This window comes from Anomaloglossus baeobatrachus, chromosome 6 (genome assembly GCF_048569485.1).
Source record: "Anomaloglossus baeobatrachus isolate aAnoBae1 chromosome 6, aAnoBae1.hap1, whole genome shotgun sequence".
Lineage (NCBI taxonomy): Eukaryota > Metazoa > Chordata > Amphibia > Anura > Aromobatidae > Anomaloglossus > Anomaloglossus baeobatrachus.
In genome coordinates, this window is record NC_134358.1 from 229553275 (window position 1) to 229579631 (window position 26357).

General features: G+C 51.0%; 1 protein-coding gene across 1 annotated transcript in view; it reads right to left on the reverse strand.

Annotated features, from left to right (window-relative positions):
• Positions 1 to 26357, reverse strand: part of GMPR (guanosine monophosphate reductase) — a 140491-nt gene that overhangs the window by 104336 nt on the left and 9798 nt on the right. The window lies entirely within an intron of this gene.

Sequence of the window (26357 nt, forward strand, 5' to 3'; positions counted from 1 at the left end):
ACTGTTGCTTTGCAGTACTGGGGTACTGGGTTTGGGCAGCATGGTGGTTCAGTGGTTAGCACTGTTGCTTTGCAGTACTCTGGTACTGGGTTTGAGCAGCATGGGGGTTCAGTGGTTAGCACTGTTGCTTTACAGTACTGGGGTCCTGAGTTCCCACCAAGAACAACATCCACAAGGAGTTTGTGTATGCTCCCTGTGTTTTTGTGAGTTTCCTCCCAAAGACACTTATACTTATAGGGAATTTAGATTGTGAGCCCCAATGGGGACAGTGATGATAATCTCCACAAAAAGTGTTATGTGAGCAATGCATAATAAAGCTTCTCATTGAATGTCTTACATGAGATAACCTGAGTACTTACCAAAAACTGTGCATAGCTAATGTCTGATATTGAAGCTCAATTGGTACAAATGAGTCAGAGCTGCAGTACCACAGAGGGGCTGAGGACAGTGGGGGGCACTGTTTGTGATTTACAGTCAACAAGATGTAGGAACAATAATGTACAAAATGGCTCATATTGCACAAGTGGATAATCATGTTAAAAGCATAATACAAAAAAACATATTCCACTTCAGAAATGAGAATTATGCATCTAATACAAGTAACAGCATGTGCGCTGCGGAGTACGTCTCTGTAGGGAACACAGGGCTGCCATATCTACATGCACAAGCTGGCTATACACATTATACTATGCTTGACAGAACCTGTGAATACATTGCTGATTTCATTCACAGCCAGTGAAAGCTAGAAATAAACTAGATTATGCTGCAAGCTGTACATGCTAGATTAACAATTAATTACAGTGAATCAGAATGGAGGGCAGCTCCAGGCAAATACAGCGATGCCACAATGCCAGTGTGAACCGGGCGTCAGCTTGGCAGCTCTTACTGGACAGTCAGGGAGGTTTCCAACAAGTTCTCTTTATACAAATAACATTGTCTCAATGCTGAGCCACTTATAAAATTGTTGTGGCAACAATATATCAATTTCCCATGTTGTATGGATTATTTTGATATTTTTAGAATCAGTGATATATATTATTTCATGAATTGCCATGTTTCGAATTTCCCAAGAATCACTGAATAATTCATGGGAGGTTTCCTTCCCTCCTCCATTTTTTTTCTTGTATTTAAACTAGGGGACTGATTTTCCTTAATTGCCGGAACAGATTTTCATCAGTGTTTTGCCCGTGTGTCAAGATTTCTCATCAGTAATTCATCAGTTTTTCTTATACAAAAAAAAGATGGCTTCTCAGACTTCTAGTATTTTTGAATCTGTTTTTTTATTATCTAATATATAAAGCTCACTGTATGTATGTGTATGTGTGTGTGTGTGTGTGTGTGTATGTGTGTGTGTGTGTGTGTGTGGGTGGGTGTGTGTGTGTGTCCGCCAAAGGAATCCGCACCGTCGTATTTACAATCACAAAATTTTGCACAGACTATTCATGTGACTCAGGGAACGTCATAGACTATGTTTTGATTGGAAAATTTAACCCCACGCTTTACAGTTACTCTCAAAAAAACCTGCCTCCGTTAAAGTGAATGGAGCTGCGAGCTACAGGTTGTTAATAGGAGCTGTGAGTGGTTGCTATAGGAACAAAATAGATTGTTAGTATAAAAAGCTTATGTGTGAGGTAATAAGATGTCGATGGAAAGACGGATAGAGAGAGACAAACAGAGAGAGACAGAAAGAGACAGACAGAGAGAGAGAGGGAGACAGGAAAAGAGACAGACAGACATAGGCACAGACAGAGTAAGAGGCAGACAGGAAAAGAGACAGACAGACACAGACAGACAGGGAAAGAGATAGGCACAGACAGACAGGGAAACAGACAGGCAGACAGGAAAAGAGACAAACAGAGAGACAGACAGGGAAAGAGAGAGACAGACAGGGAAAGAGAGAGACAGACAGGAAAATAGACAGACAGGGAAAGACACAGAGACAGGGAAAGAGAGACACAGGGAAAGAGACAGGGAAAGACACAGAGACAAGGAAAGAGACAGACAAGGAAAGAGACAAAAACAAGGAAAGAGGCAAAAACAGAGAAAGAGACAGAGACAAGGAAAAAGACAGGGAAAGAGACAGAGACAAGGAAAGAGACAGGGAAAGAGACAGAGACAGGGAAAGAGACAGAGATAGACGGGGAAAGAGACAGATGGGCAATGAGACAGATGGGGAAAGAGACAGACGGGGAAAAAGAACACTGAAACTGGATATTCGATTACACTTGCTATATGAAATGTGAATACAATGTGAATATTCTATATTTTATGTATATATTGTGTCATTCTGGGTCATTCTGTGCACCATGTATTGTCTTATCATCTTGTGTACTGGATTTAATTAAACTCAATGCCTGGTCATATAAAGTTATCACCTATCCGCTACCTTCTCCTTTGACACAAGAAGAAGCCTGTACAACACTATGGAGTTGACAGAAAGGGAGGATGCCAGAATTGGAGTTGGAGCACTGGAACATGTCAGTCCCGAAGTTCTGCATAATGACCTGATTCAGCTACACAGCCTCTGAGGTCTAGGGGTCTTCTAGGTTTATTATGAGAACAGATGTAACATTATGAGAGGGTCATCAGTAGAAGGTATGTGAACTTCAAGTGGACTGTGGGGTACAAGAAGCCCCCGAGGTGTTGCTCTAACTGCTGAAACTGATATGTTGATAGTTTCTAATTAGGATTAAAGAAGTAAACTATGGTTTTGTATGACAACAAAAGTAGATCTAAACATATTTTGCATTAATGTTTTGGTTTTTTTTGTGGAGATTTGGACTGACTAGTGAGGGAGGAGGGGGCATTATCAAAAGAACTGCGTCACGGTATAGTGTATAAAGTTGCTTATGTAATAAAAAAAGGAATACCCTCCACATCATGCATGTATATAAAAACTGATTTTATACCAGGCAGCACATGATGGCAAATATACAGAATTTGTTGTGTTTACGTATGTGACGCCCCTGCGGTAAGCAGGTGTCATAAAAACAAGGTAACAACAAGGTAACAGCTCGGGTCCTACATGACTGTGCCAGTCACTACACACACACTAGCACACCAGGACATTTACACTCACTGAACCCGGCTGGGAGACTCACCTAGCCAGATGACAGAGTTGGGCACTGTAGATAACAGGCAGCCAACTGGGAGGAAGAGACCAGACCGGGGGAGGACACAGTGACCTGGGGAGTGTGGGTAGACAGTGGGACAGTCAGAAGAGTTTAGGAGGAGGAAGGAATTGTGAGTTGAGGAGAGGAGTAAAAAGAAAGGTGTCAAGGCAGACCACAGACTCTTGAGACACATAGAAAGTAGCAAAGAATCTGCAAAGACCTAAGTAGAAATAACAGCCACTCAGAGGAGGAAAGTAGCTGGAGAGCGAGAGAGTAAGCTCCAAAAACAGAGGGTTCCTGTGGGGTGGACATCCAGGGCTCATAGTATTTTGCACGCACGGGTTTCAGATCCCAGAACAGACCAGAACTTCAAGACTTCTGTTAACTTTCCCAGGCGGGTGGGTTTCCGTGACTCATCTGCCACCACTAACATCTGAGGCATCAGCAGCCAAGAGGGGACTGGGACATATTCCTTTAAATAGTCCAAGCTGCCTGTGACAGGACCCAGACACCCGGAGGACCTCCAAGTGCTCCACAACAGGGAGGACCCACATACACCTGAGTGCACAGGTGGAGAGTGGCACCAGGTCGGCTGGCATAGCCATCAGGGACACGGGCGCACCTGGGATCCAGTACGTCCCCAGGGCGTGAATTCAGTGAGTAAAAACCATCAAACTGCCCTCTCTGTTTGGACTGCTTCATTGCTGCATGCCTCCACGTTATCCCTTCACTTACCCCTGGGGAAAAGCCCTGCTCACAGAGGGCTGCCCAATCCATGCTGCCCCCATCCATTATCCCCAGTGGAAACCCGCAGCGGGGGCCCTACTATCCCTGGCCGCAAACTGCGAGTGGCGTAGTCGGACTTTATTTTTATTCTTTTTTCTTTTTTCATTTAAAACAGTTTAACAGTGCCCCTGGGTCCGGGACCCCTCGAGCCATGGACCGCATAGATTCGAGCAGCTCGGCTGCCCCGGGGATGACAGGTAGAGCACAAAAACCCTTTATTTCCGTAAACTTGTAAGTTTGTATGCAGTATGACCCGTTGTTTTGATTAGTATTACAGATACCGTACTGCTCAAAATTTTGGACACAGTTTTGGTTCATGCATTGGTTTTCCCTGTTCTTATTGGAATGTGCACAGATTCAGATTGAAGGTAGCAAAACCAAGAGGAAACACATAAACACAAAAAGTTAGGAATATTTGGGGTAAAATTTATGGAAAATGTGGAACGTTCACTCAACAGTGATATTTTATCATGAAAGGAGGGGTCATGTAAGTAGACACATGCAATGGTGATTTCCTAATCTCAAACAATTTATTGAAAAAGCCAACAACAATAGTGAGTGTACCCCCAAACATGTCATTGTCTCAGTAACTTGTCATGTGGCCTTGGGCATCAATTACAGCTTGACAACGACATCTCATGCAGTTCACAAGTGGAGTAATTGTCTTCTAAGACTGGTAACTCTGATGAACATATCCTATAAATCAGAGCTTTTTCTTTGTCTTCCTTTTCTCATGACAGCCAGATTAATCATAGCAATTAATAGTTTTCATGACTGCACTCCAAGTTACCTTCAAAGTTCTAGCAATATTCTTGAATGATTGACTGACCTTTGTTTTTTAAAGTAATAATGGATTGTCATTTCACTTTACTTAGTTAAGCAAGTCTCACCAAATTTTGGCTGTGAAAATTTGTGGCTTAGCACTGTATAGAACAGTGTAGCAATATTGCCTCTGCAAAACACACCTAATGGTCGCAAACACTTTCTCAAGGTTGGTGATTCTACAAATAAACTGTTGACTGGAAGCTATTCAAGGTGACTGCCTGATGAAACTGCTTGAGAAAATACGAGGGGGTGAAAAGCAAAGTTAAATGGGGGAACATTGAGGAAGGTTTAACGCATACTATGGTTTATTTCACGTGTCTCTTTACTGTTTGTTTTCATACATATTCCTTTGTGTTTTTGTTGCCTTCTGAATCTACAATGTGCATATTACAATAAGAACAAGGAAAATAATTCTATGAACAGGTGTATTCAAAATTTTGTTTGATTGATTTAGTAATATTTCTAATGTGTTCAGCTGTCTTACAAAATATGACGTGCGGCGAGTGTGTGATAGGTAAGCAGTATGCTGTGTTTGTCTAATGTATAAGGGCTCTGTGTGAACTGTGCCTAGGAGGGTGCCCAACGGATAGTACCCCCCCCCCCCGAAGACTCTGATTGTTATAATGTGAAAGTGTATTTATTCTTTTGATTGTACAATGCATTTTATGTGTTTTAGTGTATTATATGTAAGTTGTCTGTGGGTTATGTCACAGTCCTGCCAGCTACCACTAGATGGCACTGGACTCTCTAGATGCTAGGGAGAGTTCAGATAGAAGGTACAGTGGCATGACTGCAAGGGTTAATGAAAGAAGCCCGGCCCACAGTTAATGGGGATATAGGAGGTAGGATTCCCTGGGTAGAGTTAGTAAGTGTTAAGAATGGAGAAAAGCTTGTAGCAGAGCTGAAAGAGCGGTGTGGCGTAGAAGAAACAGGCAGAAGTTTGGGCAGGAGGAAGATAGAGGTTGGTGACCGACAACAGGTTGTAGCAGAGCGATTCCTGGGTGCATTGCCAGAAAGTAGAGAACAGCGCCTCTGTGGTCAGCAGAGAGACTTTAGTAGTGCAGTAGAAGATAAGAGCCTTCGTCTTCGGAGAGCCACTGTTACTGCCAGTGCTGAGGTCTTCGTATGCAAACCCAGAGTAGCCTATGACATGCCCGCACCGGGGCCTGGGGGTTAGTCGTCAAAGGGCCGGCTCTGTTCTGCTCGGTGGATGTCACGGCGACAGGGCCCAGTTCCATGACCCCGGCGGTGTCGTTCAAATAAATGGCTGATGATGGTGGGGGAATATTTACAGGGGAGAAGTTGTGACGCCACCTGTGGTATTCGGCAACATAGGTGCCACCGCTGCTGTTCAGTTTCCCCTGGGGTTGGTGGTGATGCAGCAGAGTTGGAATCGCTCTCCACAGGTAGAGCTGAGCCCCAGGGCTGTTGGGAGTAGTAGTCTGTAACGGCTGGGAGCAGGGCCGGAGGCGCAGGGAATAATCGGATGACACAGGGATGCAGTCACAAGGTCTTTACTCACAGTTAAGAGTTCCAGGTTAGCACGTCCAGACAAATGTTGCCTTTGGAGTGCTGGGTCCTGCCCCGTGCTCGAGCCCCCTTTTCACTCGTGGGCGAGGAGGCGCTGCTCGAGCCCCCGGGTCCAGCCCCGTGCTCGAGCCACCGAGGAGCAGAAGCACCGGACCCGAGCGCCAATGAACCCCAGGGTGAGCGACGTTCCCGCCCCCCTCCGCCCGCGACAACTTGGCGTCACGAACAGGATCCTACTCATCTACTTACCAGTAGAAATGCGCCTTACAGTCCCTGCCGGCGGTGTCCGGCCAAAAATTTTGAAAGTCCGCCATCTTGGGCGCGAAAAGTTCCCCCCTCGAGTCGTCCTCCCCGAGCAAGGATGGCGCGAAAAGTGAAGCCCCGCCCCCTGGAGAAGGAGGTGCCAGAGAGAACCAAGGGGGGGCGGGTGAAGGCCTGCCTGATGTAACCGAAGGGATAAAAAGCAGGGATGCCAGGACTCTGCCACCCGTATTGTTCCTGGAGGCCGAGCAAGCAGGATGTCCGCCCCGTTAAGCAAACCCGCGCCCGGAACAACGGCGTGGGTAGAAGCTAAGCCACAGGCTGCAGACCCGAATCCAGCTTCTGATACACGGTTGGGAAGCTGAAATGCTGGAAGTGGCGGCGGTGCCCACCATCACCATAACCCGTGGGTGGCGTCACAACCGACATCCCACCACCAAACCTCCCCCCTTTTCACTCGTGGGCGAGGAGGCGCTGCTCGAGCCCCTGGGTCCGGCTCCGTGCTCGAGCCACCTAGAAGCAGAAGCACCGGACCCGAGCGCCAACCAACCCCCAGGCGAGCGGCGTTCCCAACCCCCTCCGCCCGCGACATACTCATCACCTGGCCGGCTCTGTTCTGCTCGGTGGATGTCACGGCGACAGGGCCCAGTTCTGTGACCCCGGCGGTGTCATTCAAATAAATGGCTGATGATGGTGGGGGAATATTTACAGGGGAGATGTTGTGACGCCACCTGTGGTATTCGGCAACATAGGTGCCACCGCTGCTGTTCAGTTTCCCCTGGGGTCGGTGGTGATGCAGCAGAGTTGGAATCGCTCTCCACAGGTAGAGCTGAGCCCCAGGGCTGTTAGGAGTAGTAGTCTGTAACGGCAGGGAGCAGGGCCGAAGGCGCAGGGAATAATCGGACGACACAGGAATGCAGTCACAAGGTCTTTACTCACAGTTAAGAGTTCCAGGTTAGCACGTTGTGAGGTAGCACGGTCGGCTGCGCAGCAGAAGACACGGGATCCAGGCAGTAAGGTTCACAGCACACGGTGTTTAATGTCCAAACAAACGTCCACAGCAATATACATGTCTCTCCAGCAGAGAACCCAGGGAGTTGTGATCACTCCCCACATCCGGCACACCTGCCCTCGTTCCTGTTTCCTTTTAACCCTTCCTTAAGCCTGTAGGGAAACAGCATTAACCCTATAGTGGATTTACTTTCTATCATGGAGTGAGCACAACCTGGGCGAGACATACCGGCCGTCATAGATAACCCCGGTCACAGTCTCACATACCCCCCCCCTCAGTTCAAGCGTGCGGGGTTGAACTCCAGCCATCAAACACGGGCCGCGGGACAAGGCATCGGCGTTGCCCTGCAACCTACCGGCCCGGTGTTCAACCGTAAACCGGAAGTTCTGCAGAGAAAGGAACCACCGGGTAACCCGGGCATTCCGTTCCTTGGCGGACCTCATCCAGACCAGCGGAGAGTGATCAGTCACCAAGCGAAACTGCCGTCCCAGCAGGTAATAGCGTAGGGACTCCAAGGCCCACTTGATCGCCAGGCACTCCTTCTCCACTACGCTATAATTCCGCTCGGGAGGGGTGAGCTTCCTACTCAAGAAGGTGACGGGGTGTTCCTCCCCCTGAACCACCTGAGACAGCACTGCCCCCAGGCCGACCTCCGAGGCGTCAGTCTGTACAATGAACTCCTTCCGGAAATCAGGGTTGACCAGAACGGGCTGTCTGCACAGGACCTCCTTCAGGGCCCGGAAGGAGTCCTCGGCCTGCGGAGTCCACCGCACCATGACGGACTTCTTACCTTTGAGAAGGTCCGTCAAGGGGGCTGATAGTCCCGCAAAATCCATTACAAACCTCCTGTAGTACCCCACGATACCCAGGAAGGCCCTAACCTGCTTCGTGGTCAGGGGTCTAGGCCACTTCTGGATCGCCTCAACCTTGTTAATTTGGGGCTTAATCACCCCTTGGCCTATCACGTAGCCCAAGTAGCGGGCTTCCGTGAGTCCCAACGCACATTTCTTGGGATTGGCTGTCAATCCGGCTGTTCGAAGCGCGTCCACCACCGCTTGTACCTGTTCCAAGTGGGTCTGCCAATCGGAGCTGTAAATAATGATGTCATCAAGGTACGCTGATGCATACGCCTGGTGAGGTTCCAGCACCAAGTCCATCAACCTCTGGAACGTGGCCGGAGCGCCATGTAACCCAAAAGGCAAGACAACATAGTGGAAGAGACCCTCCGGCGTAACAAAAGCGGTTTTCTCCTTGGCGGACTCCGTCAGTGGCACCTGCCAGTACCCCTTGGTCAGGTCGAGCGTGGTAAAATATCGCGCCTGTCCCAGCCTATCAATCAGCTCATCCACCCGGGGCATGGGGTAGAGATCGAACTTGGATATTTCGTTCAATCTCCGGAAGTCATTGCAGAACCTTAAGGAGCCATCGGGTTTTGGTATTAGGACAATGGGACTAGCCCATTCACTCCGGGATTTTTCGATGACCCCCAGGCGTAGCATTGTCTTCACTTCCTCTGATATGGCTTGTCTTCGAGCCTCCGGCACGCGGTATGACTTCAGGCGTACCTTCAGGTGAGGCTCGGTGACAATGTCATGTCGTATCAGACTGGTCCTACCCGGCAACTCGGAGAAGACATCGGGGTTCTGCTGAACCAGTCGTCTGGCCTCTCGCCTCTGTTGCTTGGTGAGGGCTTCTCCGATCCTTACTTCCGGTTCGTCCTCTCCGGAGGTCGTTGAAGCCGGGAGTGAACGACCCGAAGAGGAGGGAGATGGGGGAAACTCAACCATCAGGCTTTCCCGATCCTGCCACGGTTTTAATAGGTTGACATGGTATATTTGTTCAGGTTTCCGCCTACCGGGCTGCAATACTTTATAGTTGACCACCCCGACTCTTTCCTTTATCTCGTAGGGGCCTTGCCACTGAGCCAGGAATTTACTCTCCGCCGTGGGGATTAATACCAACACCCGATCCCCGGGTTTAAAGGTCCGCACGGTGGCTTGTCTATTGTAGCGGCCGCTTTGCGCGGCCTGAGCCTCCTGTAAATGCTCCTTTACAATTGGCATGACCGCGCTTATGCGGTTCTGCATTCCTAAAATGTGTTCAATCACACTTTTATGGGGGGTGGGCTCTTGCTCCCATGTTTCCTTTGCCAGGTCCAACAATCCTCGGGGATGTCGCCCGTATAACAACTCAAAAGGCGAAAACCCCGTGGATGCCTGTGGCACCTCACGGATGGCAAACATCAAATAGGGAAGCATCATATCCCAGTCTTTCCCGTCTTTGGAGATCACCCTTTTTAGCATGGTTTTCAGGGTTTTATTGAATCGTTCTACTAACCCATCCGTCTGAGGATGATACACAGACGTACGCAACTGCTTGATCTGGAGTAGCCGGCACAGCTCTTTGGTCACTTTAGACATGAATGGGGTCCCCTGATCCGTAAGGATCTCCTTGGGCAACCCTACCCGGCAGAACACAGCAAACAACTCCCGAGCTATAAGCTTTGCTGCAGTATGTCTGAGAGGTATCGCCTCTGGATACCGGGTGGCATAGTCAACGATCACTAGGATGTGTTGGTGCCCTCGAGCAGACTTTACGAGGGGCCCCACCAGATCCATTCCTATCCGTTCAAAAGGGACTTCTATAATGGGTAATGGTACCAACGGACTGCGAAAGTGGGCCAGGGGTGCGGTAAGCTGACACTCCGGGCAGGTTTCGCAGAACCGTTTTACCTCTCCAAAGACCCCGGGCCAATAAAACCTTTGCAATATTCGCTCCTGCGTTTTCTTGACCCCTAGGTGACCACTCATCAGGTGTTTATGAGCCAAGTCGAGGACCCGCCGGCGATACGGCTGGGGCACCACCAACTGCTCTACCCCCACGCCCCGTATTTCATCTACCCTGTAGAGTAAATCCTGCTTGAGAGCGAAATGGGGGTACCTTACCTGGGCACCGGGCAGCTGTGCCACCCCGTCAATTACTATCACCCGATTCCGGGCATGTATTAATGTAGGGTCCTGGAGTTGGGCTGTCCCAAACGTATCCGGGGATGCCTCCAACTCCGGGATGGGCTCGACCATTTCAGCCTCTCCTGCCAATACCTCTAGGGGTGACCTATCGGGTTCACACTCTGTCCCTATCATGGTGACCCCTACGGCAGGCGTCCCAGATTCAGGATTGTAGGGTTCAGGTCCCGGACTGACCAATACCTGAGGGGACTTAGGGGGTCCCCTCCATAAAGTCCAAAAATAGGGCAGATCCCTTCCTAGGATCACGTCATAAGGAAGAGTGTTCAGAAGTCCCACTTCATGTTGCACCTGACCGCAAGGTGCTGTGATGGTGACCATCCCCGTGGGATAGTCTCGGCGGTCCCCATGTATGCAAACCACCCCCACGGTACGTCCTGTGGCCTTTACTTTAGCCCTCAAGGTGGCTCGCACAAGGGTCACTAAGCTTCCGGAATCCAACAATCCTGTAACCGGACATCCATTCACCTGTATTTGGCACAAGTGTGGCTCAGTCTCTGGGGGAACCAGGTCAGCGGTACACACCACCTGAGCATACATTGAACCCCGCCGGGTAACCCCACAATCCATGGGCTCCGTGGTCAGTGGACACTGGGCTTCCATATGTCCCACCCGCTGGCACCGCCAACATCTAATAGGGAAGGAAACCCCCTTGACAAGTTGTCGTTTAGGGTACAGAGCCTTCCGGACCTCAGGAACAGCGGGCGCGGCCTCAGCCGGGACGGTAGCGGACTCCTGTACCGTTGTCAGCGGTGGGTCCTTGGCCCTAGGCTTGGAGGGGCCGGACCGACGGGCGGTACGCAAAGTCTCAGTGTCCCGTATCAAGTCCTGCGTAGCCACATGCCGCTCTACCAGGGACACTAATTGGTCCAGGGTACTCGGGTCACCCTGTCCTACCCACCGTTGAACGGTGACGGGTAAAGTGCGCACAAAACGATCCACTACTACCCTTTCCACCATTTGCGCCGGGCTCAGAGTGTCAGGCTGCAACCACTTTTTTACAAGATGTAATAAGTCATAGGCCTGGGAGCGTACGGGTTTGGCTTCCTCATAGAACCACTGATTTACCCGCTGAGCCCGTACATAAGTATTCACCCCCAACCGAGCCAGTATTTCGGCTTTCAGGGTCACATAGTCAATGGCGTCCTCGGTACAGAGGTCCAGGTACGCTTTTTGGGGTTCCCCCGTCAGATAGGGTGACAATACCTCAGCCCACTGGGGGGTCGGCAGCTTTTCCCGCTCGGCCACCCGCTCAAACACTGCCAGGAACGCTTCCACATCATCCCCCGGGGTCATCTTTTGTAACGCTTGTCTCACCGCTTTCCGGACGCTGCTGTCGTCACCCGGTCCCGGGGTTGTTGCTGCCGGTCCGGCACGGATTGACTTGGCCAGGAGAACCATCTGTTCTTGGTGCCTTTTTTCCTGCAATATCAAGGATTGCTGGTGTTGTTGCCGCTGTGCATCAGCTTGTTGCCGCTGTGCATCAACTTGTTGCTGCTGTGCATCAGCTTGTCGCTGCTGTTGCTCCAACGTCCGGAGCAGGTGGGTATTCACCTGTTGTTGCTGTGCAGTAGCTTGAGCCAACTGCTTTAGTATGTCCTCCATGGCGTCACTGGGTTTGGGCCGTAGTATAGCTGCTTGAATCCAGGACATGTGCTACCGGGTTACCAGAAAAGGAAGGTACACCTCACCGGCTGGCATGCCCGCCGATTCTCCACCATATGTGAGGTAGCACGGTCGGCTGCGCAGCAGAAGACACGGGATCCAGGCAGTAAGGTTCACAGCACACGGTGTTTAATGTCCAAACAAACGTCCACAGCAATATACATGTCTCTCCAGCAGAGAACCCAGGGAGTTGTGATCACTCCCCACATCCGGCACACCTGCCCTCGTTCCTGTTTCCTTTTAACCCTTCCTTAAGCCTGTAGGGAAACAGCATTAACCCTATAGTGGATTTACTTTCTATCATGGAGTGAGCACAACCTGGGCGAGACATACCGGCCGTCATAGATAACCCCGGTCACAGTCTCACATAGTCCAGACAAATGTTGCCTTTGGAGTGCTGGGTCCTGCTGTGATGGGCTCCAGCCAATCCCGGATAGTTCGGAGGCTCAACCCGGTACACCCTTCTGTGTTCCTTTCCTGGTCGTCTTCCTGCGCTGACCTCTCCCACCTGTCCTGCACCTGCACACACAGAGCCCGAGCCGGTGTCCATGGACCCTATTGTGTGGTGTGAAACTCTATCCCTTAGCCTTAGCGGTCCCTGCTCTGAGGGTCGGGCTTTGTGGAGCCTCTGCTTGGCAGCCATGTTGTGGGCCTCCATTGTCTCCCATTTGACCCAACGCTGCTCCTGCTCTGCAGCCAATTTGGCAATTTGCCGCTGACAAAATATTTCATTGGTGCTGCAGGGTATTACGCCGTGTGATGCTGCCGCACTCCGGGGTGCGATAGTGGGCTTCAGAGGGGGTCAACAATCCTTACCTGCTACCCGTCATCACCTCCCAGGCCAAGTATTGGGAAATCTGTCCAGGTGCAGGGGCCGGTTGAGTCGCAAGGGGTCCCACCAAGCTGTCCTCGGCTACCGGGGCAACAGGGGTTGTTACTTCCGTTACCTCTCTGATACCAGTTTCCTCCTCCGATGGGGTTGGCATTGCCGGTTCCAAGATGGCACGTCCCTCCGCCACCATTGCCATCAGGGACTCCTGCCACCTCTGCGCGGCACTCGCCGGGACTTCGAGCAGCCTGCAACCCAGCCGCTTCACCTCTTCCGCTAGGAAGTCCGGGTCTAGGGATGGCCACTGTACCTATGCATCTTCTGGTCAGCCAGGGGAGCCCGACACTTCCACCCTGCGCTCCAGGTTGCTCCAGTTGCTGCTCTCCATGGCGCACTCCAAGTCCATCTCCTGCGCAGTTATCCCATCCTTCACTTCCAAGCACTTTAGTAAGTTTCGTTTCTCCTCTGTAGCTGTAGAGGGTGGGCATGGCTTTTCTTGCCATCCTGCGATCCAGCCCACGAAGGGTGGACGTACCCAGCCTTTTTGCGCGCAAATGGCACCTGTTCTTTTTCAATGGACACCAGCGCACAGTCTTTTTACAAGGTCTTCTAGGCGCACAGTACCCGTGGTAACGGGCACGAAATCCTGTTTGTGATGCCAAAATTGACACGCCCGCACTGGAGTCTGGGGCTTACTTGTGACGCCCTGGACCCCAGGGGTCACAGAATAACACCACATACACACACCCCCTCCCCCGGTCAGGAACACCAGTCAAACAAAACCCTTGTTGCCTCCCTCCAGGCTTGATGTCCACACCAGGTGGCGCGGAGCCAGGTGGTTGACCCCGCCCACCGAGGAGTTCACAGGCCTGGAGGCGGGAAAAGCCAGTTAGTTAAGTTTTGGAGTTGAAGTTGTAGAGGTGGAAGTGAGAGGAGCTAAGACTGTGTGTGTCTGGGTCAAAGCCCAGGCACGATCAGCAAGGTCGGTTGTGGCCGTCTGCAGGAGTTGGTGGAGGTTTGCGTAACCGTAGGACCGGGGTCGGGCGGTGGCCCGCCGGTACCGATCTGGGGAGCAGATTGAAGCCAAGCACCAAGGTAGGGTACTCAGACCCCGACTAGGCTCGGAAGCCGCCGTAAAGGTCAAATTCTCTGATTGCGGTCTGGACCTCAGGGGTTCATTCCCAACCAAGTCCCGTCAGAAGGCAACAGCCCAACCCGTCCGGATAAGAGCCACCGCCAACGGCCAGAGATCCAAGGGCCAGCGCCTGCGGGCAAAACGGGCTCTCCCGACACGTACAAGCCGGGGAGCGGACTACCCTAGGGGAATCCATAGGAGTCAAACACTTACACATAGGTGCAGGGAAAGACAGCCACCATCAACCCGTCCGGGGAGAGTGAAGTCACCGCAGCCGACTGCGGGCCCCGTCCATCCAGCCATTTGGTTTACCAGAGACTCTGTTCTTGACTACCTGAGTGAGTACACCAATGCCACCCAGCACCGCGCTGCACCGCAACGTTGCACCCGCGTCCACGCTGCCTCCCCACATTGGCACCTGCACCTATAACCCTCCTCCCTACTCCCCAACCGGGGCCCCAGGACCAACAGCCCCTACCCACGGAGGGGTCAACACCTTAGCTGCTCTCTGCCATCGCTCCCGGGATCCCCCGTCACCAGCAGTGCCCACCATCACCACAACCCGTGGGTGGCATCACAACCGACATCCCACCACCAAACCTCCCCCCTTTTCACTCATGGGTGAGGAGGCGCTACTCGAGCCCCCGGGTCCAGCCCCATGCTCGAGCCACCGAGGAGCAGAAGCACCGGACCTGAGCGCCAGTGAATCCCAGAGCGAGCGGCGTTCCCGCCCCCCTCCGCCCGCGACAACTTGGCGTCACGAACAGGATCCTACTCATCTACTTACCAGTAGAAATGTGCCTTACAGTTCCTGCCGGCGGTGTCTGGCCAAAAATTTTGAAAGTCCGCCATCTTGGGCGCGAAAAGTTCCCCCTCGAGTCGTCCTCCCCGAGCAAGGATGGCGCGAAAAGTGAAGCCCCGCCCCCTGGAGAAGGAGGTGCCAGAGAGAACCAAGGGGGGCGGGTGAAGGCCTGCCTGATGTAACCGAAGGAATAAAAAGCAGGGACGCCAGGACTCTGCCACCCGTATTGGTCCTGGAGGCCGAGCAAGCAGGATGTCCGCCCCGTTAAGCAAACCCGCGCCCGTAACAGCGGCGTGGGTAGAAGCTAAGCCACAGGCTGCAGACCCGAATCCAGCTTCTGATACACGGTTGGGAAGCTGAAATGCTGGAAGTGGCGGCGGTGCCCACCTTCACCATAACCCGTGGGTGGCATCACAACCGACATCCCACCATCAAACCTCCCCCCTTTTCACTCGTGGGCGAGGAGGCGCTGCTCGAGCCCCTGGGTCAAGCTCCGTGCTCGAGCCACCGAGAAGCAGAAGCACCGGACCCGAGCGCCAGCCAACCCCGAGGCGAGCGGCGTTCCCAACCCCCTCCGCCAGCGACATACTCATCACCTGGCCGGCTCTGTTCTGCTCGGTGGATGTCACGGCGACAGGGCCCAGTTCTGTGACCCCGGCGGTGTCATTCAAATAAATGGCTGATGATGGTGGGGGAATATTTACAGGAGAGATGTTGTGACGCCACCTGTGGTATTCGGCAACATAGGTGCCACTGCTGCTGTTCAGTTTCCCCTGGGGTCGGTGGTGATGCAGCAGAGTTGGAATCGCTCTCCACAGGCAGAGCTGAGCCCCAGGGCTGTTGGGAGTAGTAGTCTGTAACGGCAGGGAGCAGGGCCGGAGGCACAGGGAATAATTGAATGACACAGGGATGCAGTCACAAGGTCTTAACTCACAGTTTAGAGTTTCAGGTTAGCACGTCCAGACAAATGCTGCCTTTGGAGTTCCGGATCCTGCTGTGATGGGCTCCAGCCGATTCCGGATAGTTCGGAGGCTCAACCTGGTACACCCTTCTGTGTTCCTTTCCTGGTCATCTTCTTGCTCTGACCTCTCCCGCCTGTCTCACGCCTGCACATACAGAGCCTCGAGCCGGTGTCCGCGGACCCTGTTGGGTGGCGTGAAGCTCTATCCCTTTGCCCTATGTGGTCACCTTTTCACTGGATGTGTGTGGATTTGGCTTTGGCACTTGAACTAACCTCAGCTTCCAGTTAGCTAGCTGAGTCTTGAAGTTCTTCACTAGTTGAGGGGCCGGTCCCCTACTGCTAACAAGTCCCTCCACTCCGGTATGTCGTATGTGGAACGAGTCCATGGGAGTATGGTCGCTTCCCATGGGCCCTGGGACCCTTTCTGTCGTGTACCTGGGCCGAGCTGCTTCAGCTCCAGACCACAGTTCTTGACTCCTCAACTGCTCCTACTCGACTGACCAACTTTCTACAGGCTGTTCCCAGTAACTAGACTCCATCCCCCAGCCTGGCTCGGACTGTGCATTCCAATGGTGCATCAAAGGTGCAACTTGCCCTAACGACGGTCCAGTGAAGCGTTGCTGATGAGAGTGTCTGTGTTTTGTGTATACCAGTTTGTGACCCCCTCCTTACCCGGGAATGGGATACTACACCTCTGGCTGAGATGCAGTACCTCTGTGGTGACTGAAGCCTCAGGGATGCCACACCTATCCTTACGGGAGAAGCCACGTGCCTAGACTCGGAGAGGAGAATCTGTATGCTCCTAATAGCCAGTGGGACAGCCATTATGGGAAGAGCCACATTGAACTGTGTAACCATGCCTTGAGAAGAATGCTGGTGTATGAAAACTGTGTATAGTAAAGTTGAAGTGTTTTACAGCAGCTCTGAGTGCATTGCATCAGGGCATTACTACTGAGACTGGAGTAGGGGGCTCGGTGAAGAGGGGGGGCCCGGCTGAGCCAGGGACAATTACTTAGTTTATTAAGCCCTGAGCCAGCCGGGCCCCCACCCCTCTTCACCAGACCCCCCCCCCCCTAGTCACAGCAGTAGAGGGCCCGGTAGTGTTGCTTTTGCCACTTTACACATGGCTAATGTGCATCGCATGCAAATTAGCCACTTGTGCTGAAGATACCGGGTATGCAGCTGCATACCTGGTATCTAGGGGGGGCTGGCAGTGCATCTACCCCGGGCGCAGCTGTGAGGGGGGCGCTGTCAGGCTGCCTGAAAGTCTCCCCGGGGGCCGGTTATTCTCTGAGCGCGGCTGTCACGCTGACAGCCGCACTCATAGAATCTGCAGCGCACGGCTCCCATTACTCAATTGTCCTTGCATCTGTGATGCGAGGACAATTGAAACTGTGAACGCTGACGCTGACTTCCGGGTCAGAGTGACAGCTGTCATGTGATCAGGTCAGCTGATCAGACTGCTGACCCAGAAGTCAGGGCCACAGTGCGGAGGCGGCAGAGGATGCTGATAAGTGCTCCAGTGGAGCTGAAGACACAGAGGAAAAACATTATGGGGTGAGAGGCCGGTATCTATGGAAACAGTTCCCTCCCCCACCCTCTTTCCCCCATACTATTTGTGGACAGAGTATGGTCGGAAGAGAGGATGGGTAGGGAGACATTTCTTTGGACACAGTATGGGGAGAGAGGGGATGAGAGGTAATGTATGGGAGTGGGAGAGGATGAGGGGTGATACATGGGGAGAGAGAGGATGAGGGGTGATGCGTGAGAGGAGAGCATGAGGGGTGATGCGTGGGGGGAGAGAGGATGAGGGGTGATGCGTGGGGGGAGAGAGGATGAGGGGTGATGTGTGGGGGGAGAGGATGAGGGATGATGTGTGGGGGGAGAGGATGAGGGGTGATGCGTGGGGGGAGAAGATGAGGGATAATGCGTGGGGGGAGAGGATGAGGGATAATGCGTGGGGGGAGAGAGGATGAGGGGTGATGCGTGGGGGGAAAGAGGATGAGGGGTGATGCGTGGGGGGAGAGAGGATGAGGGGTGATGCATGGGAGGAGAGCATGAGGGGTGATGCGTGGGGGGAGAGAGGATGAGGGGTGATGCGTGGGGGGAGAGGATGAGGGGTGATGCATGGGAGGAGAGCATGAGGGGTGATGCGTGGGGGGAGAGAGGATGAGGGGTGATGCGTGGGGGGAGAGGATGAGGGGTGATGCATGGGGGGAGAGGATGAGGGGTGATACATGGGGAGAGAGGATGAGGGGTGATATGTGAGGGGTGATGCATGGGGGAGAGGATGAGGGATGATGCGTGGGGGGAGAGAGGATGAGGGGTGATGCGTGGGGGGAGAGAGGATGAGGAGTGATGCGTGGGGGGAGAGGATGAGGGGTGATGCATGGGGAGAGAGGATGAGGGGTGATATGTGAGGGGTGATGCGTGGGGGGAGAGAGGATGAGGGGTGATACGTGGGAGGAGAGAGGATGAGGGGTGATGTGTCTGAGGAGAGAGGATGAGGGCTAATACGTGGGGGGAGAGAGGATGAGGGGTGATGCGTGGGGGGAAAGAGGATGAGGGGTGATGCGTGGGGGGAGAGAGGATGAGGGGTGATGCATGGGAGGAGAGCATGAGGGGTGATGCATGGGAGGAGAGCATGAGGGGTGATGCGTGGGGGGAGAGAGGATGAGGGGTGATGCGTGGGGGGAGAGGATGAGGGGTGATGCATGGGGAGAGAGGATGAGGGGTGATATGTGAGGGGTGATGCATGGGGGAGAGGATGAGGGATGATGCGTGGGGGGAGAGAGGATGAGGGGTGATGCGTGGGGGGAGAGAGGATGAGGGGTGATGCGTGGGAGGAGAGAGGATGAGTGGTGATGCGTGGGGGAAGAGAGGATGAGGGGTGATGCGTGGGGGGAGAGGATGAGGGGTGATGCATGGGGAGAGGGCATGAGGGGTGATATGTGAGGGGTGATGCGTGGGGGGAGAGGGGATGAAGGGTGATGCATGGGGAGAGAGGATGAGGGGTGATGCGTGGGGGGAGAGGATGAGGGATGATGCGTGGGGGGAGAGAGGATGAGGGGTGATGCGTGGGAGGAGAGAGGATGAGGGGTGATGCGTGCGAGGAGAGAGGATGAGGGGTGATGCGTGGGAGGAGAGAGGACGAGGGGTGATGTGTGGGAGGAGAGAGGACGAGGGGTGATGTGTGGGGAGAGAGGATGAGGGATGATGTATGGAGAGAGGATGAGGGGTGATGTATGGAGAGAGAGGATGAGGGGTGATGTATGGGGATAGAGAGGATGAGAGGTGATGTATGGGGAGAGAGAGGATGAAGGGTGATGTATACGGAGAGAGAGGATGAGGGGTGATGTATGAGGAGAGAGAAGATGTGGAGCGAACTGGAAATAAATTTTGAGGACACAGAATAAAGAGTGACATGGAGCAAGTGGGCAGGATGGGGAGGGAGGGGAAAAGTATATGGACACGCAGGAGGAGACAGTAAGGGATGAAATGAATGTGAGGGGGCACAGAATAGAGACTGGGTAGTGGAGGAGGGCGGTATGGAGAGGGAGCAGAATGGGAGGACAGTGTGAGGCCATAGCAAGGAAGGGGCAGTGTGATGAGGGCATAGTATAAAGACTGGGCAGTATAAGGGGACACAGTGTAAAGGACAGTGTGAAAAGTATGTAGAGAGGCGGTGTAGAGCGTGTATGATGGAGAGGGGCGGTGTAGAGGGTGTATTACAGAGCATGTATTATGGAAATAGGCAGTGTAGGTGATGTGTTATGGAAAGAGAGGGGGTGAGGAGGGCATGTACTATAAGCGAGACAGTGTGGGGGTCATATTTTGTGCAGAGAACACCGTGAGGGGCCGTTATTTATTCTGGGGCACAGCGTAGGGCATATTTTTTTAAATAGGAGTATTATAATCATTTTGCTATTTTTAAGGGCATCGTGTCGGGATGTGCTGCAGAAGACTGGAGAGGATGGAAATCTGCAGAGACGAAATGTGAATGTGAAAAGTCATCATGGCGTCAGGATGTGCCGAGAAGGGGGATATATATATATATATATATATATATATATATACACACATATATACATATATATATATATATATATACACACACCTGGAGGCCCCCAGGATGGGCCATATATTCCAGGATGGGGACAAATAAACCAGGATGGGGCCATATATACCAGGAGCATCCCAGGGAGGGGGCATATATACCAGGAGGAGAACATATGTGCTAGGAAGGGGACAAAAACCAGAATAGGCCCAGGAGGCGGATATATATACCGGAAGGGGGACATACATACCAGGAAGTTCCCAGAATGTGGACATACTGGTGCATCTCAGTAAATTAGAATATCATCTGTAAGCCATAATCATTAACAGATATAAACACTTGAAATAGATCACTGTGTGTAATGACTCTATACAATATATGTGTTTCACTTTTTGTATTAAATTACTGAAATAAATTCAACTTTTTCATGATATTCTAGTTTATAGAGATGTACCTGTATATGCCAGGATGGGCAGTGTGTGTGTGTGGGAGATAGTATACAGAAGGGCAGCTTGTGTGAGGGATAGTATACATTGAGGCAGCATATGTGAGGGATATTATATCAAGGGGCAGTGTGTGTGGGTGATATTATATATAGAGGCAATGTGTGTGGGAGAGATATTCTACACGGGGTAGAGTATGTGTGGGGTTAGTATACATAGCAGCAGTGTGGGAGAGGAGGTGTAGAGCGTGTATTATGGAGAGGTGGTGTAGAGGGTGTGTTATGGAGAGGGGCGGTGTAGAGGCTGTATCACGGAGAGAGGCGGTGTAGAGCGTGTATTATGGAGAGGGGCGGTGTAGAGGGTGTATTACAGAGAGAGGCGGTGTAGAGCATGTATTATGGAAAGAGGCAGTGTAGGTGATGTATTATGGTGTTATGGAGAGGGGCAGGCGATGTAGAGGGTGTATTATTACTTTTCTGTTTTCTGAGGGAAATACTTCATTTTCTGGAACAACCTCAAGGGTGCTAAGACTTTTGGCCATGACTATGTGTATGTATATGTGTAATATATATATATATATATATATATATATATATATATATATATATATATATATATATATAGTACAGACCAAAAGTTTGGACACACCTTTTCATTCAAACAGTTTTCTTTATTTTCATGACTAAAAATTGTAGATTCACATTGAAGGCATGAAAACTATGAATTAAAACATGTGGAATGAAATACTTAAAAAAGTGTGAAACAACTGAAAATATGTCTTATATTCTAGGTTCTTCAAAGTAGCCACCTTGTGCTTTGATTACTGCTTTGCACATTCTTAGCATTCTCTTGATAAGCTTCAAGAGGTAGTCACCGGAAATGGTTTTCCAACAGTCTTGAAGGAGTTCCCAGAGATGCTTAGCACTTGTTCGCCCTTAGGCTAAGTTCACACATCCTGTGTTTTCAATCCGTCAGGTCCGTCAGCAACGGATCAGTCATTTTCAAGATGTCAACTGATGCAACTGATGTGTTTTTCACAGGATTCCTTTCACAGGAATCCTGTGAAAAAACGGATCAGTTGCGTCCGTTACATCCGCTGTGCGTCCGTTTTTTGACGGATCAGTCATGATCCGTCTGTGTTTGGGACAGCCCAGTGGGCTTGCCAAGCATGCTGGGCATGCTCAGTAGAGCATGACGGAATCCTGCGCTGGATTCCGTTGTAAGACGGATTACGACGGAATCCAGCACCATAGACATGCATTACAAGCTTGACGGATGGCGACGGATTCCTGCGCGGCGCGTTAATTTTGACGGCCCGAAAAACGTTACATTCTGCGTTGCTCCCCGCTCGGCGGTCAGTCAAAAACGACGGACCGCGACGCAGCGGATGCAACGCAGGGTCATCAGTCGCAATCCGTCGCTAATAGAAGTCTATGGGGAAATACAGGATTCCTGCAAAATATTTTGCAGGATACCGTAATTCCCCAAGGCGACGGATTGTGACTGATGCAAAACACAGGATGTGTGAACTAAAGCCCGCTACACACGCTTCAATATATCTCACAATCCGTCGTTGGGGTCAAGTTGTAAGTGACGCACATCCGGCATCGTTTGTGAGGTATCTGCGTGTGACAGCTACATGCGATCAGGATTGAACGCAAAACCGTTGATCGCAAACACATCGTATCATTCTCTAGAATTGTGCGTTTTGTTGCACGAACCTAGTCAATTGTAACGTGTGACATCCCTCATACGATTTTGTTGTCTGATGCTATGTGCGCAGGTGTGCGCTCTGCACCACAGCTTAAAAAAGGTCTGCTTCAGAGCGCAGCTAAAAAGCTGCGTTCTGAAGCGCCTCACAATGTCTGTCATGCACTAATCTCTGTCAGTCCGTCACTATCTCTGTCCCTCACTCTCAGTCCATGTCAGTCTATCCCCCTCTCTCATATACTCACCGATCCCCGATCCCTGGCGCTGCACGGCATTCACACTGCTCCGGCGGCTTTTACTGTTTTGAAAAAGCCGGCCGCCCATTAAACAATTTCGTATTCCCTGCTTTCCCCGCCCACCAGCGCCTATGATTGGTTACAGTGAGACACGCCCCCACTCTGAGTGACAGGTGTCACACTGCACCCAATCACAGCAGCCGGTGGGCGTGTCTATACTGTGTAGTGAAATAAATAATTAAATAATTAAAAAAAACGGCGTGCGGTTCCCCCCATTTTTAAAACCAGCCAGATAAAGCCATACGGCTGAAGGCTGGTATTCTCAGGATGGGGAGCTCCACGTTATGGGGAGCCCCCCACCTTACAATATCAGCCAACAGCCGCCCAGAATTGCCGCATACATTAGATGCGACAGTTCTGGGACTGTACCCGGCTCTTCCCGATTTACCCTGGTGCGTTGGCAAATCGGGGTAATAAGGAGTTATTGGCAGCCCATAGCTGCCAATAAGTCCTAGATTAATCATGTCAGGCATCTATGAGACACCCTCCATGATTAATCTGTAAGTTACAGTAAATAAACACACACCCGAAAAAATCCTTTATTAGAAATAAAAACACACACATATACCCTGGTTCACCACTTTAATCAGCCCCAAAAAGCCCTCCTTGTCCGGCGTAATCCAGGATGATCCAGCGTCGCATCCAGCGCAGCTGCATGGAGGTGACCGGAGCTGCAGCAGACACAGCCGCTCCGGTCACCTCCATGCAGCAAATGAAGACAGCCGTGCGATCAGCTGCTGTCACTGAGGTTACCCGCGGCCACCGGTGGATGCAGCGGTGGCCGCGGGTAACCTCAGTGACAGCAGCTGATCGCGCGGCTGTGTTCATTTGCTGTGTGGAGGTGACCGGAGCGGCTGTGTCTGCTGCAGCTCCGGTCACCTCCATGCAGCTGCGCTGGATGCGACGCTGGATCATCCTGGATTACGCCGGACAAGGAGGGCTTTTTGGGGCTGATTAAAGTGGTGAACCAGGGTATATGTGTGTGTTTTTATTTCTAATAAAGGATTTTTTCGGGTGTGTGTTTATTTACTGTAACTTACAGATTAATCATGGAGGGTGTCTCATAGACGCCTGACATGATTAATCTAGGACTTATTGGCAGCTATGGGCTGCCAATAACTCCTTATTACCCCGATTTGCCAACGCACCAGGGTAAATCGGGAAGAGCCGGGTACAGTCCCAGAACTGTCACATGTAATGTATGCGGCAATTCTGGGCGGCTGTTGGCTGATATTGTTAGGGTGGGGGGCTCCCCATAACGTGGAGCTCCCCATCCTGAGAATACCAGCCTTCAGCCGTATGGCTTTATCTGGCTGGTTTTAAAAATGGGGGGAACCGCACGCCGTTTTTTTTAATTATTTAATTATTTATTTCACTACACAGTATAGACACGCCCACCGGCTGCTGTGATTGGGTGCAGTGTGACACCTGTCACTCAGAGTGGGGGCGTGTCTCACTGTAACCAATCATAGGCGCTGGTGGGCGGGGAAAGCAGGGAATACGAAATTGTTTAATGGGCGGCCGGCTTTTTCAAAACAGTAAAAGCCGCCGGAGCAGTGTGAATGCCGTGCAACGCGGCGCCGGGGATCGGTGAGTATATGAGAGAGGGCTGCTAACTTCAGTTACTCAGGGGATTAGTGGTCACCGGTGAGTCTTCACTGGTGACCGCTAATCAGGACGCGACACAGACAGAGCCGCAGCATCACAATGAAGTGGGGTGAAGTTCACCCGAGTTCATTCTGACAGTGCGGCTCTGTCTGTGTCTGCTGTCATCTGCCATTCAGCTCTGCTACATGGCTGTCTGTGTCTGCTGTTAGCGGCCATGTAGCAGAGCTGAATGGCAGATGACATAGTAAAAACGCATCCCACATTACACACGCTTGGCAAGTCAATAAATAAAAAAAAAAAAAGGTGCTCAATGCATACGTCACAGAACACATGATCTAAAGGATCGCACACAAAATTGACCAATTTAACATAGACTACTAACGCTCGTGTGACAGCAAATGAACGACCAACGTGAAATCTGATAGATCCCGTATGCAACCTGGGCGTGTCACATCGCAAATGCGATTGTACAACTAATTGCAACGTGTAAAGTGGGCTTTAGCCTTATGCCTTCACTCTGCGGTCCAGCTCACCCCAAACCATCTCGATTGAGTTCAGCTCTGGTGACTGTGGAGACCAGGTCATCTGGCGTAGCACCCCATCGATATCCTTTAGTCAAATAACCCTTACACAGCCTGGAGGTGTGTTTGGGGTCATTGTCCTGTTGAAAAATAAATAATGGTCCAACTAAACGCAAACCGGATGGAATAGCATGCCGCTGCAAGATGCTGTGGTAGCCAAGCACCCCCACACCATCACACCTCCTCCTCCATGCTTCATGGTGGAAACCAGGCATGTAGAGTCCATCCGTTCAACTTTTCTACAAAAACACGGTGGTTGGATCCAAAGATCTCAAATTTGGACTCATCAGACCAAAGCACAGATTTCCACTGGTCTAATGTCCATTCCTAGTGTTCTTTAGCACAAACAAGTCTCTTCTCCTTGTTGCCTGTCCTTAGCAGTGGTTTCCTAGCAGCTATTTTACCATGAAGGCCTGCTGCACAAAGTCTCCTCTTAACAGTTGTTCTAGAGATGAGAAGGTGCGTCCACACTTTTGGTCTGTACTGTAATATATATATATATATATATATATATATATATATATGTAAAATATACTATTATATATATATATATATATATATATATATATATATATATATATATGTTTTTCCGAGAGTGGTGGCGGACTGTGGAAGGTTTGCAGGGTGGATGCAGAGCTGGGGTGGAGCCTGGGTGGAGTCTCAAGGGGGCCCCATAATTTTGCCAGTATGGGGACCTGCAATTCCTAGTGGCGGCCCTGCAAAGACCAGCAGCCTGTGAACCGAACCAGCAGCCATCAGGTAACCACACCACACCGACTCCACCGCGCACTCCATCCCCTGTTTGTGTAGCACGTCGGGCGGGTGCACGACTATAACCCCTGGCTTCGGACCGACTCTACATTTGGGTGCATAATATGTACTGTAAAAGGTGTGTGTGTTGTATGTATATAAAATGTAAGGCTGAGTTCATATCTCCATTTATCTCTTCCATTTTATGGAACAGACAAGCAGAAGCCTAAGATGGATCCGTTGCATAACTAATGCAGACTGAAATAGAGATGTCCCATTGATTATTTTTATCTAAGTTCCATTATTGTTCTGTTTCTGGAACAGAGGAAAGAGTTCTACATGCTAGGATTTTTCTTCCATTTTAAAAGTTAACATCATACGGAAACCAGACGGACACCACTTCCATTTGTCTGTTCCTAAAACAGAACTCTCAAATAGAAATGCAAACACAGATTAAGCACAATGCTCATGTATCTGACATGTGAGCATGTGTCAATGTGTATGTTCTTAACTTGTCTCATATGTGTGCTGTACACATTTAATATTCATTTATTTTATTCGCCTAAACAGCACTATTGATTCTAAAGCACTTTAAAGAGATTACCTTCATTGTACCTCTTGGGTCTCACAATCTAAATGTCCTAGAAGTATTCCTTTGGGGTGTGGGAGGAAACCCAAAAAAACAAGGGAAGAACATATAAACTACGGGCAGATGTTGTCTTGGTGGGATGTTAACATAGAGTCCCAGCACTATAAGGATACAGTGCTAACCACTGAGCTACCATACAGCTAACATGTGAGTGGTGTGTGTTATATGCATCCAATATGTGAGAGGTGTGTGTTAAGCGTCTAAGGGGTACTTTGCACGCTGTGACATCGCAAGCCGATGTTGCGATGCCGAGCGCGATAGTCCCCGCCCCCGTCGCAGCTGCGATATCATTGTGATAGCTGCCGTAGCGAACATTAT